This window comes from Myotis yumanensis, unplaced genomic scaffold, assembly GCF_028538775.1.
Source record: "Myotis yumanensis isolate MYYU_CA2020_CCGP unplaced genomic scaffold, mMyoYum1.0.hap1 SCAF_1, whole genome shotgun sequence".
NCBI classification, from domain to species: domain Eukaryota; kingdom Metazoa; phylum Chordata; class Mammalia; order Chiroptera; family Vespertilionidae; genus Myotis; species Myotis yumanensis.
In genome coordinates this window covers 114,617,816-114,629,586 of record NW_027223752.1, presented here as the reverse complement: position 1 = coordinate 114,629,586, position 11,771 = coordinate 114,617,816, and the positions used below count along the sequence as shown (strand labels likewise).

At 49.4% G+C, this 11,771-nt stretch overlaps 1 pseudogene; it reads left to right on the top strand.

The window, feature by feature from the left end:
* The first annotated feature begins 10,707 nt into the window (after positions 1 to 10,707).
* Positions 10,708 to 11,106, top strand: LOC139020602 (large ribosomal subunit protein eL32-like; annotated as a pseudogene).
* The last annotated feature ends 665 nt before the right edge of the window (positions 11,107 to 11,771 follow it).

Sequence of the window (11,771 nt, the reverse complement as noted above, 5' to 3'; positions counted from 1 at the left end):
AGGTGGGGTGTAAAGTGGTAAATTTCTGTAAGGCCTCTGTGAGGTGGGAGAGGAGAGCTGGGTTTTCATCAGGGCCCAGAGTGATTTCATTAGGCTGGTCATAGTTGACCATCTTATGGGCAACCTTTCTGAGTCCAGCAATGAGACAGGTGATTATGTGGCTACAGATCCGGCACCCTGGAGAAATAACCTGATAGTCCCATCTCTGCTCAGTTTGGGGGACTGTGTCAGCACCAACCGGGCTTGCCGCTGTGTCCTGTCTATGGAGGGCATGGACATGGTCCTGAGCTGCTAGCCAGGTGCGCTCCTTCTCCTCTGGGGTGAGAGAGGAGGACAGGAGGACATAGATGTAGTGCCAGGTCAGGTCATAGGACTGGGTCAGGTACTCAAATTCCTTAGTAAAGGTGGTTGGGTCAGTGGGAAAAGAACCTAGTCTTTTTTTCAATCAGGGAAAAGTCAGACATAGAGAATGGGACGTGGACTTGGACTATGCCCTCAGTTCCTGCTCCCTCCCTCAGGGGTAGAATGGGCTCGGGAATAGAAAGGCTGTTGAGGAAGGTGGTCTTTGGGTGGCCTGAGAACAAGTATTAGGTGGGATAAGGCTGTTTGGGAGCTCATGTTCTTAGGATTTGGGCTCTCAAGGGCCGGGGAGAAAGTGGTTGCTGGTTAGGAGGGTCTGGGTTATGGGACTCTACTGAAGGTGAGGGAGGGTGCGCAAGGGGATGGAGGTCAGTGGTCTTCTGGGTCAAAAGTAGATTCAGAATCAGAAGTGTTAGGGGTATGATGTTTGTGAAAAAGAAGGATCTGGCCGAAACCGGTTTGGCTCAGTGGATAGAGCGGCGGCCTGCGGACTGAAAGGTCCCAGGTTCGATTCCGGTCAAGGGCATGTACCTGGGTTGCGGGCACATCCCCAGTGGGAGATGTGCAGGAGGCAGCTGATCGATGTTTCTCTCCCATCGATGTTTCTAACTACCTATCTCTCTCCCTTCCTCTCTGTAAAAAATCAATAAAATATATTTTTTAAAAAAAGAAAGAAAGAAAAGAAAAGAAAAAGAAGGATCTGATGGGTAGAGCAGGACTGACAGAGAGAGGGTCAAGACCGAAGGGTGAAAAAGGCCTGGATGTAAGGAATCTCTGACTATTTTTCCATTGCAGTGAGAGCAATTATCTAAATCGGGCAATGCGTTAAAATTGAAAGTGCTGTTTTCCGGCAATTGAGACTTATTATCTAGTTTATATTGTAGCCAGTGTTACAAAAGAAAATGAGGTGTTTGGACCTGATCTCACCCCCGCCCCCATGAGTCTAAGGCGGTCAAAATTTTTTAAGAGACAGCCAAGAGGGGTCGTTTTAGGGGGTGTGGGGGGAGTGTTCCCCATGATAAGAAGACTAAGTGTGGCCCACAAGGGGAAGGGTGAGTGACAGACCACAAGTCCAAAGGTGACTACTTAGAGCTGGTGTCCCCACCGCTAAACAAACCACCACGAGAAATGAGGGCCAACCCCCCAGACTGGGTGTCCCCAGTCCAGAAGGACCAGAGGCTGAACGGCGGAGGAGTCCTCTAGCCTAGCGCTAGGACTTTCCAGAAGTCAGTGAGAGTAAGTGGGCAGAAGACTCGACACAAGGGAAATTGTGGAACGTCAATTACCTAGAGAAGATTGGCCAGTTTTCTATACTTTTTAAATCTTAAATCAAAAGTTGGTTACCAGCAGCCCCAAAGGCTATTATTTGCTGCTATTCTAAAAAACAATCCCTTTATCTCATTCTTAATTTTCTTTAAAGATTTTTCACCTGGTCTCACCCATTTCTCATCTACATGTCATTTTTAAACCTTAGTAGTGCCACTATCAAGCATCAGCAATGTGTGGGCCCTACAGGTGGCATTTGTATTAAAGAGGCCATCCATGTCTTACCAGATAATAGCACAAATGAAGTGTGTACCTAGGCTTCCTTCCATCTCTTTACATTTCAATCAGGTGTTTGCCAAATGGACAGTCAATTTAAATGTCCTTCTAGAAGCTGCTTTTAAGAAAGATATGCAAAGAGCTACCTTTCAGATAAAACAGTACACCATAGCCGAAACCGGTTTGGCTCAGTGGATAGAGCATCGGCCTGTGGACTGAAAGGTCCCAGGTTCGATTCCGATCAAGGGCATGCACCTGGGTTGCGGGCACATCCCCAGTAGGAGATGTGCAGGAGGCAGCTGATCGATGTTTCTCTCTCATCGATGTTTCTAACTCTCTATCTCTCTCCCTTCCTCTCTGTAAAAAATCAATAAAATATTAAAAAAACAAAACAAAAAACAGTACACCATAATGCTATCATAGTATTTCTCCCTTAGTCACCATCAATAGGACAACCTTTAAACAAAGACGTGATTTCAAATCATGCTAAGAAATGCCTCTATTGTACTTGTCTCTAGTCAACAGAACTATAAAGAACTCTTAATATGTCTATGTTACAATTACTGTGCTCACTAAAACATTTAGTTTTATGAAACCAAACCAAAAATTCATTCTTCTCTGTCTTCCTGTTTTTGAAATGTATCTAGCAGGTAAGACAACTTGAACGGCATCAAATTCAGATCTACATAAAGAGCCACTAAGAACAATACAATTTATTAAATTATACTGTATTTTTACTAAAACCTAGCGTGTCCTGATGTATAGCAGTTTGCTTTTTTCTGAGTTAATGTTTGCTTTAAATGACAAGTATAATATATGATCTTAAATGGTTTCAAGCTAGTAATTGTTCACTTACTACTATTTTGAAAATAATTAAGAACAGTATTAAAATATTTTCATATAAAAAAAAAAAAGAAGATTGGCCGGTGTGGGATGGAGGGTCAGCAATGGAGAAGGAGAGGTTCCTGATCTGACATCCTCCTTGGCTGATTGGGGTTGGGGGTGGGTATAAGGGAGGGAGGCTTAATCGAGGCCAGGGATGGAGGCCGGCGATTGAGTCACCCGAATAGGATTTGGAGGTAAGCCCAGAACAAGCTGCTGCTGCCCACCATTCTCTGACTAGCACACTTGGGATGACTGAAGCCGGGATGATGGCTCCCCTTCCCTGTGGAACCTTCCCGGGTTTCGGCACCAAATGTTGGGGTCATTGAAGGAGGAACCTACAAGGCCAAAGGTGGTAAGGGATTATAAATTTATTAGGTCATCTGAAGACTAGACGGGCTGAGCCCCAAAATGGTGCCAGCCCCCAGGGAGGAGGAGTCAGAGGTTTGAAAGGACTCCGGGGGTGGGGAGGAGGCTTTTTTGGCAGGGAACTCTCTGACTGGGTCCAGATGCTGAGAAAGTCCAGAGGGGAGAGATAATGGTCTTAACAAGTGGAATGTGGTCTTAGCGAAAGGGAATGTTCATTGTGAGGTGGCCTAAAGGTCAGTTCCCAGGGGAAGGGGCATCAATTCAATTATTTGATCAGACCTAACACTCACTACAATTGTAGTCTTCAAAGTCTGCAAATTTTTTCCAATAGCAGGACTCATTGTTCAAAGGAAACCTTGCCATCTTGCCCCTCTGTAAAAGAAAAAGTCAGGCTGCTTGGGGTACAGGGGCCAGGTCCCTGTTCTGTGACCTGCAGGCATGAGAGTGTCCCTTCCTACTCCAACCCCTGTAGCAGTCCAATTTGGCAGCTCTCTTCCTGCAGGCAGCCACGTTCTCAGTTCTCTGGCCAAGACCTGCCACACCCTACTGCTTGGAGCTGGAGCCGTGAGAGTGCGGTCTGGGCTGTCCCCTTGTGGCCACTCAGAGAAGCACATGCTTTCCACTACTGCTGACCATTGCTACAGCCCTGAGGACCCATTCCAAACAGACAATCTAAGGAAAAGTGAATTTACTTTGCAAATGCAGCTTCAAGACAAGTCTCCAGTCCTTCCTACTCAGAAACTCTGGAGAATTCAATAAAAACGGCCAGAGGACTCTCCCTACTCCCTCTCCCTCTTTCCCTGACTTGGTCATTACAGCCCACCTGAATAGAAATCCCTGGTCCAATTCCCTGCCAAAAGTCCAACTTATTTCTCTTACTTCCAGGGGCAGAGAGCTCACTACCCCTGACATTAACCCATCACCTTTCTATGCTGGGGCATAAAGAGCACTGGGACTCTCACACTACTCACTTACCTGGAGCAACAGGTGAGCAAACAAGGGTTACAAGTTCACCAACAGGCAGAGGTGCAGTAGTCAGTTCTACATGCATATATACCCCAACCTACCTCTTCTCAGGGCTCCTATATTCAAAGGAATTAAGTTCTAGAATCGTGGCAATGTCTGGAACCCAGCTGGCCCTTGATTCTGCTTGAGAATCAGCCGCATTCCCTGAGCACTTGCCCCTCTTGGTGTTTTGCCCTGTTAGTTCTCACAACACTGTTGAGGCAGTGTGCTCGTGCTCACCAGGCAGACGGGGACGGGATGCAGAGAGGAGGTCACTCGCCTAGGATGGCCCTGCCAGGAATCTTCAGAGTTGAGCTTGACCTCAGGCTTGCTGGATGGCTCCTGAAGCTCAGAATTCCTTGTACCCACACATGACACCTGGGCCCAAGCCAGGCCAGCCGAGAAGGTTCAGAGCAGACTGTGCAGCAAGAAGTTTGTCCCCAACCTGCCCCTCACGCCCCTCTATCTCAGTTCTGCCTACCACCTTGGGGCCCAGGACCATTCCATCCAGACCCTCTTGCTCTGTACCAGCAGCTCCTCTGTGCCTAGATGGAAACCTCTCCCCCAGCTCACAGCCCCTTCACTGCCAAGCAACTCAGGACCTGGGGCCTGGGACCTCTGGAACTGCTGTCTGAGAGCCCCCATCATGGGCCAGAAGAGACCGTTCGGGCTCTGGGATGGTGCTGCAAATCATCCTCTGTGGGCCTCCTTGCCATACAGATAAGATCTAGATGCTACTGTGTTCCTTGAAGGATAATGATCAAATGAGATCAAATATAAAAACACCAAGCACACAGTTCAAGAGAGTGTGCCTGCCTGGCCAGCATGGCTCAATAGTTGAGTGTCACAGTTCGATTCCTCGTCAGGGCACATGCCCAGGTTGTGGGCTCAATCCCCAGTGGGGGGCATGCAGGAGGCAGCCAATCAAGATTTCTCTCTCATTGATGTTTCTATCTCTCTCCCTCTCCCTTCCTCTCTCTCTAAAATCAATAAGAACATATTTTAAAATATATATAATATATATATGTAATATAAAAATAGAGAAAGTATGCCTTCCTTCTCATCCTCAACTTGCTCTTGGTATTCAAGAAAATCCCAGGGTGTCAGCAATGCTGAGGCTAGGCCAAATACTTTGAGGCCAGTGTGGTGGGGGCCTTGGCATCCTAGAGCAGCTCAAGGTGGGAAACCCTGGGGAATCCTGGCAGCCAGGTGCTGATCTGGCTGTCTCCTACCAGCACCCCATCTGGAAAAGGCCATGCAGAGCCAGACATGGGTCACTGGGGTTTCTAGAAAGGCTGGTTACTGCTTCTCTGTGAAGGAATAACCGATCCACATGCTTTCAGGAAGTGGCCTTATCTCCTCCCCTTCTAGCAGCCCTGTTTCCCTGTCCTCATCTACCTCAGCCAGGCCTGTGACACTCCCAGTTGGAGACGGTCAGCTCTGCCTCTGGCCCTAATTGAGCCTGGGACAGGCTCTTCCCCAGGCTCCTAGCAGCCAACCTTTTCCAGGACAGACATATGCCTGCTCTTCTGGCCTGACCCTGGAGCTGCGGGCCTTGTGACTTTGCTCCGCCTCCAGCCCAATTTTTTCCCTTCTCCTTGGGATCTGCACTCTGGCCACCAGGAGGCACTGTTCCCCCTCAGACCTGATGAGATCACAGGTCTCTATTACAAAAAGAGGGTAGAAGGCAAGTCATCACAGGGAGTGCAAAGGGAAGACAATGGCCTTTATCTAATCGCTGCTATGAATCTGGAACTTCCCATGCAGGACTTTACCTCATCCCCCCACCACCACGATAGGGGTGGGGCTAGGGCTTGAGAGGCAGTATTCTAAGTCACAAACAACAGAAACCGACCTTTAGCTAACATAAGCAAAAACTAAAAAAACTAAAAAACGCACTGCTCACAGAAGTGGCAGAAAAGACAGTACTCAAAGAAGACAGCTAAGATTGGGCCTCCTGTGCGGTTTGAACAGGATGCGGCGCCTGGCTTCTTAGCCTTCAGCTGCCACTGAAAATAATCTCCAAGTGTCCCTAGTGTTTTGTGTCACCGTTTCTCTCTGTCACAAACCCTCACCCTAACTGACTTGAAACCTTATGCTTCTTCTGCACCACAAGCTCAGAGAAGCAACCAGCTTCTTCCAACCTTTGGTCCAGTCACCCCAACTTCGATCCTTCACTCATTCAACCACCATTAGGTCAGTGTGGACATCAAACACCTAGGACCCTGGTTCCCAGACTCAGACACACCTGCCCTCCCTCTAAGGCTGCTGACAGGTGACTGGCCACATGGTGGAGCTGGGGGTGGGGTGGCAGAGGGCTGGTGGCACTACCACGGCTGAGGAATTAAAGCTGCATAGGGCCAGGGAAGTCTTGAGGGTTAAGAGGGCCACATCTCCAACCAGAACTGGCCCTGGCTAGAGGAGGAGGTGACATGGACCTCTAGGCAGCTACCTGTATGTCAGGAGAGTGCCCCTGGAGACCCAGATGAGAGGAGAAGGGGTCCAAGAAGATAGGCTGTGGGGAAGGACAATGGGGTAGCAGGCAAAGGCCTTCTCCTTGATATGGGAGCCCTGGGACTGTGGCAGGCATGATAGCAGAGATCCAAGGAGAATCCAGTCACTCACACATTCAACATACATTTACTACTACAGGCTCAGTGCCACCACTGCAGAGACAGGAAAAGGAGCCAGTCCCTGTCCTCAGAGAGCTCCCTCCCCACCCCCACCCCCCAGCACATTGTTTAGAACTAAACTCTGAGGGGCTGTACAAACAAAGGGGAGAAACACATCACATCCCACCGGAGCCCCTGAAGAAGGGCCCTCCAGGCCCCTTCCCTGACTCACAGGTGGCTTCTGAAACCTCCTCTGGCTCAGGGAAGGTTCCCTTCCTATCCAGCTCCACCCCACTCCCAACCGAGGGAGGGGACTTTTGAAAGCTGCTTTAACCTTTGACAGGGACAAATGTTGGCACCAGGCTTATTCACAGATACAACACCTGGCAAAGAGGATTTGCATGTGATTTGCAAAGGTTGGCCTGAGGCTCAAGCCAGGCAAACCTGCTCCTGCTCCTGCTCCTCATTCCTCCCATCCTGGGCCATTTCTATCCGCAGAGAACCCCAGGACCCTTTTCTTGCTTTCCTCCAAACAGTTCACATGAAGAAGCCAAAACAGCCCCAACTGGCGTTTCCAATCCACAAGGCAGAGCTTGGGGACTTCTGGGTGTGTTGGTCCAGCTCGGAGATGACACCTGGCAGGCGAAGGTCTCTGAGAAGCTCTCAGGGGAAAGCCTCAACCTGTAAGAGGTTTTGCAAGCCCAGGACTCCAGTTAAGAACCAGGGAAGCTTCTGGACCTGCCTAATTCTAGCGGCTTAGGTCCCGGAAAGGAGCGAACACGCCCTCAATATTGGGTGAATGAATGACAGAAGGCTTCCATTGAACAAAGGCCTCAGGGAACTAGACTTGAATGCTTAGAGGACAGCAGGGGAGAGCTGAGACTACACAGCCTATTAAAGGAGTCAGAGAGAAAATATTCCCCTAACTGCCAGCGAGTGAAAGTGTGCCTTAGGCCAAAGCACTGTGCCAGCGATTCACTAGTTCATCTCAGTTTAGCATTATAAGTGCCCTGTGAGGTGGGCCTCTCACTCCCATTTTAGAGATGAGGTAACTGAGGCTCAGAACAGTTAAGTGACTTTTGCTTAAGGGCATACAGCTGGGCATGGGGAGACCAGGACTCTAACCCAGAAGCTATTAAGATAAATTGGGTGAGAATGATGCCTCAGCATGAGGCAGGCTGTTTCTTAACTAGGTGAAGCTCATGGAAGCCTGTTCTCCTGCAGATCAGGAAGGGGAAGAGGCCACAGGGGAGAACAGGGCTCTCTCCCTCCACCCCTACCCCCACCCCACCCCGCTGATTCCCTGAGCCTTTAGCAGCTGTGGATATCAGCTTGGTAATCCAGCCAAGGAGTCCCTGACATGCAGATGGCAAGGGCCACTATGACCACTTCCTGTCTCCTGGTTTCTGACCTTCCTTAGGGACCCTCAGCCCTGGGCATTGGTCCAGGCTCCCTGGCCACCTTCCTTAAGCCCTCCTGCCCCCTTTCTGCTGCTTTGCCCCTTGACCCACCTCCACAGGTCAGTGAGTCCCTGCAGCAGGGAATTGGCATTCACACCAGGTCTGAGTGACCTCAAAGCCCATGCCCTTTCTGCTTGGTCTCCCTGCCCACCCCACCCCCCACCCGTTTCCTCAGCACCAGGCCTTTCCCAGTGACTGCTCCTTCCACCTCCCACAGTATTTTTCTTGAGGAGGTTGTTCCCCAAGGGCTTGGCAGAGCTCCCCGATGGGAAAGGTGATGACAGGGCCAAAGAACAGCTCCCATAGCAGGGGGGCCAGCCATGCAGGGTGCCCCAGGTGCTTTCAGCAAGGGAAGCTGTTCACAGTCAGCTCAGCCTGGGCACCTGCTCTGCAGGAAGTCGAGGGGACTTTGCTGGAAATCTGCCTTTAATCTTGGCTTCCTGTTTTCTGCCCCTGGGGACGCCCAGACAGGACTGAGTTTCAAACTATTTCACACCAGCTTCTCTAAACTGTCATCTCAAAGTAGATGCTGGGGGTGGGGAGGAGTAATGAAGCAGGGAGGAGAGCCCTTCCCTTTCCAGGAGAACCTGGGAGCAGAGTGCAGCCCACCCAAATGGTGCTTAAGCTCAGGACCTCCGGCCATCAACAGCCAACCCAATTTAGCATCAAGCTGGCCCAGATGGGTCATATAATAAAAATGCAACCCAAAGTCCTGAGCTCCATTTCCCACATCCAGGGGTCTCCAGCCTCTCTTTTCTCCTTTCCCTCATGCCAGCTTGAGAAAGCCCAGCTTGAGAAAGCTAGTGCTTGAACCTACCTGGCTGGGAGAGGGCTCCTCTTAAATTTCCAACCAAATCCTAAAACCCAAGGCCCCTACTCTAATGATTTCCTTTCCACTACACAGGAAGCTGGTGTTCCCAGTTTTGGAGGTCCTCAGATCTAACCCTCGTCCTGGGAGTGGGCTCTGGGAAAGTTCTTTCTATTCTGAGCCTGGTCTATAAAAGGTGGCTCCAAACATTGGCTTGACACCTCCATTTCTCAGAGGCGTCTTCAACTGGGTTTGTCCAAAATCTAGCTCCTGAGCATTACTCCCAGCTTGAGCCTCTCCTAGACCCTCCCACTTCAGTAAAGAGCACCATACTTTCCCCCAGTGCTCCAGCCACACCTGAGGACCAGGCCCGCTTTCTCCTGTGGCCTCACTCCCCTCACAGCCCCTCACCAAGAACAGTCACATGGCTCTCCTTTGTCCACCAGAGCCCACTCTCATTAACACTGGTGGGATTATTCAAAACATCCTCTCTGGTCTCTTGACCTTCACTCAGTCATGTCACTTCTCTACTTAAAATCCTTTAATGGCTCCCCATTGCTCATATAATAAAACCCAAATTCGTGTAATAAAATCCCTGGTTCATAGCACCCTACAGAATCTGGCCCTTCCTCTCATACTACTCTCCCACTTACTGGTTTTGTTATCTCGGCCTTCTTACTGTCCCTCAAGGTGCTAAACCGTCTATGCCCGTCTCCCCAGTCTGCTCTCCTCCATCAAGCACTCGTTGCCTTCCTACCACAGTGTCTAATTTCCCTGTTTATTGAATTATCCTCTTAAGCAAGACTCATGCTCATTCTTTGCTCACTTCCCCATTTCCAGCATCCAGAACAGTGCCTAGCGCTTAGTAGGTGCTCAGTATTTATTGAATAAGCAAATGAATGGGGAGGTTGGAAGTTAATTAGCTCTTCCACTAGAGCAGCAGTCACCAGCCTTTGGGCCTCACAGACCACCAGTTGGCGACCGTTGCACTAGAGGGTAGTTCTGTGGGACAGAGCCCTTTATTGATTTGTCCCCTGGGGTTCAGGAAAATTTAAAATTTGTTTTGCTCTGCTGTGAAGAGGTGGAGCCAAGATTCAAATGCAAGTCTATTTGACTCCAAAGTTCATGCTCTGGGCCACATAAGCCCAGAGGGTGGGCTGGGGGAGTCAAATGCATTTCAGTTTAAGGCAAGATTGGTTGGTAACAAAATTGGGACTGGGATTAGAGCATTTTCTCCAAATCCCCGCAGTCCTTTCCTATTTTGCTAGCTGATTCAGGCAGGGTAGGAGAGCTGTCAACTTCTCCTTCTAGAAGCCTTTGCAGAGCTGCTGAAATGCTTTCTTTTAGGCTGAGAGGTGGCCCCATCAGCCCCCACTTTATCATTCCATCTTGACCTCAGAGGAGAGAAAGGGGAACCAAAGGAGCTGAGCATCCTCGCCATCCCTCTCACCCCCAGGCTGTTATCTTGCTGAATCTGCACCATCTCTCATGAGAGGTGTATTTTGAGCAGGATCTTACAGAAGAGGAAACTAAGCTCAGAGACCTTAAGTAACTAACCCAAGGTCACACAGCTAGTAAATGGTTCAGCTGAGATTTAACTTTAAGATTTGAATCCTAGCTCTTCCTCGGCGCTGCCTACGGAGGTGGCAGCTGTCTCCTACTCAGCACCATGGCTGCCCTCAGACCCCCCGTGAAACCCAAGATTGCCAAAAAAAGGACCAAGAAGTTCATCCGGCACCAGTCAGACCGATATGTCAAAATTAAGCAGAACTGGCGGAAACGCAGAGGCATAGACAATAGGGTGCGTAAAGATTCAAGGGCCAGATCTTGAATAACATTGGTTATGGGAGCAACAAGAAAACAAAGTACATGCTGCCCGTGGCTTTCGGAAGTTTCTGGTCCATAACGTCAAAGAGCTTGAAGTGCTGCTGATGTGCAACAGATCTCACTGTGCTGAGACTGCTCACAACGTCTCCTCAAAGAACTGCAAAGCCATTGTGGAAAGAGCAGCCCAGCCACCAGAGTCACCAATCTCAATGCCAGGCTGTGCAGTGAAGAAAATGAATAGACAGATTGTGTACACATTGTATTTGTGTTAATAAAATCATAAAATTCTGCAAAAAAAAAATATTTGAATACCAAATTCATGCTTTCTCCACTATACCAACCATAGCTATCTCTCAGATTTACTGGATGTCTCCTCAAAGGGTAGGGATGTGACTACTTCCCTCCTTGAAGGGCTGGCCCCTTCCTGGGAAGCTGGCCCAGGGGTGCTTTGGGTCAAAGGGCCAACCTGTGGTTTGTCTGGGGAGGCACACCCAACTCCTGTTCCTGGCATGCAAGACTCTACAATCTGCAGCCACACTCTCCCACAGGGCCCTTTACTGTTCACTCCCTCAGCCCCTCCCTAATTTTTGAATTTCAAGATTTTGTCAGTACAACTCATTTCCCCCACTTGAGAATGCCGCTACTCTCTGCCCACCCAACCCAGTCCCTATGAAGTGCCTTGACACCTCCTACCTACACTGGAGTCTCTGATCTCTCCCCTATCACTGTCCACCCCCACTAGGTGCCCCCCACACAGACCCTGCTCCTGTAATTCAAAGCAGATCACCTCGCTGTTCCTTGTTAATAATGATATGTAATAACAGGTACTATTGGGAGCTGACCATGTGCCAGCCACAGCACATGAAGCATTTTAAATGTATTTACTCATTTCCTGTCTCACATAAT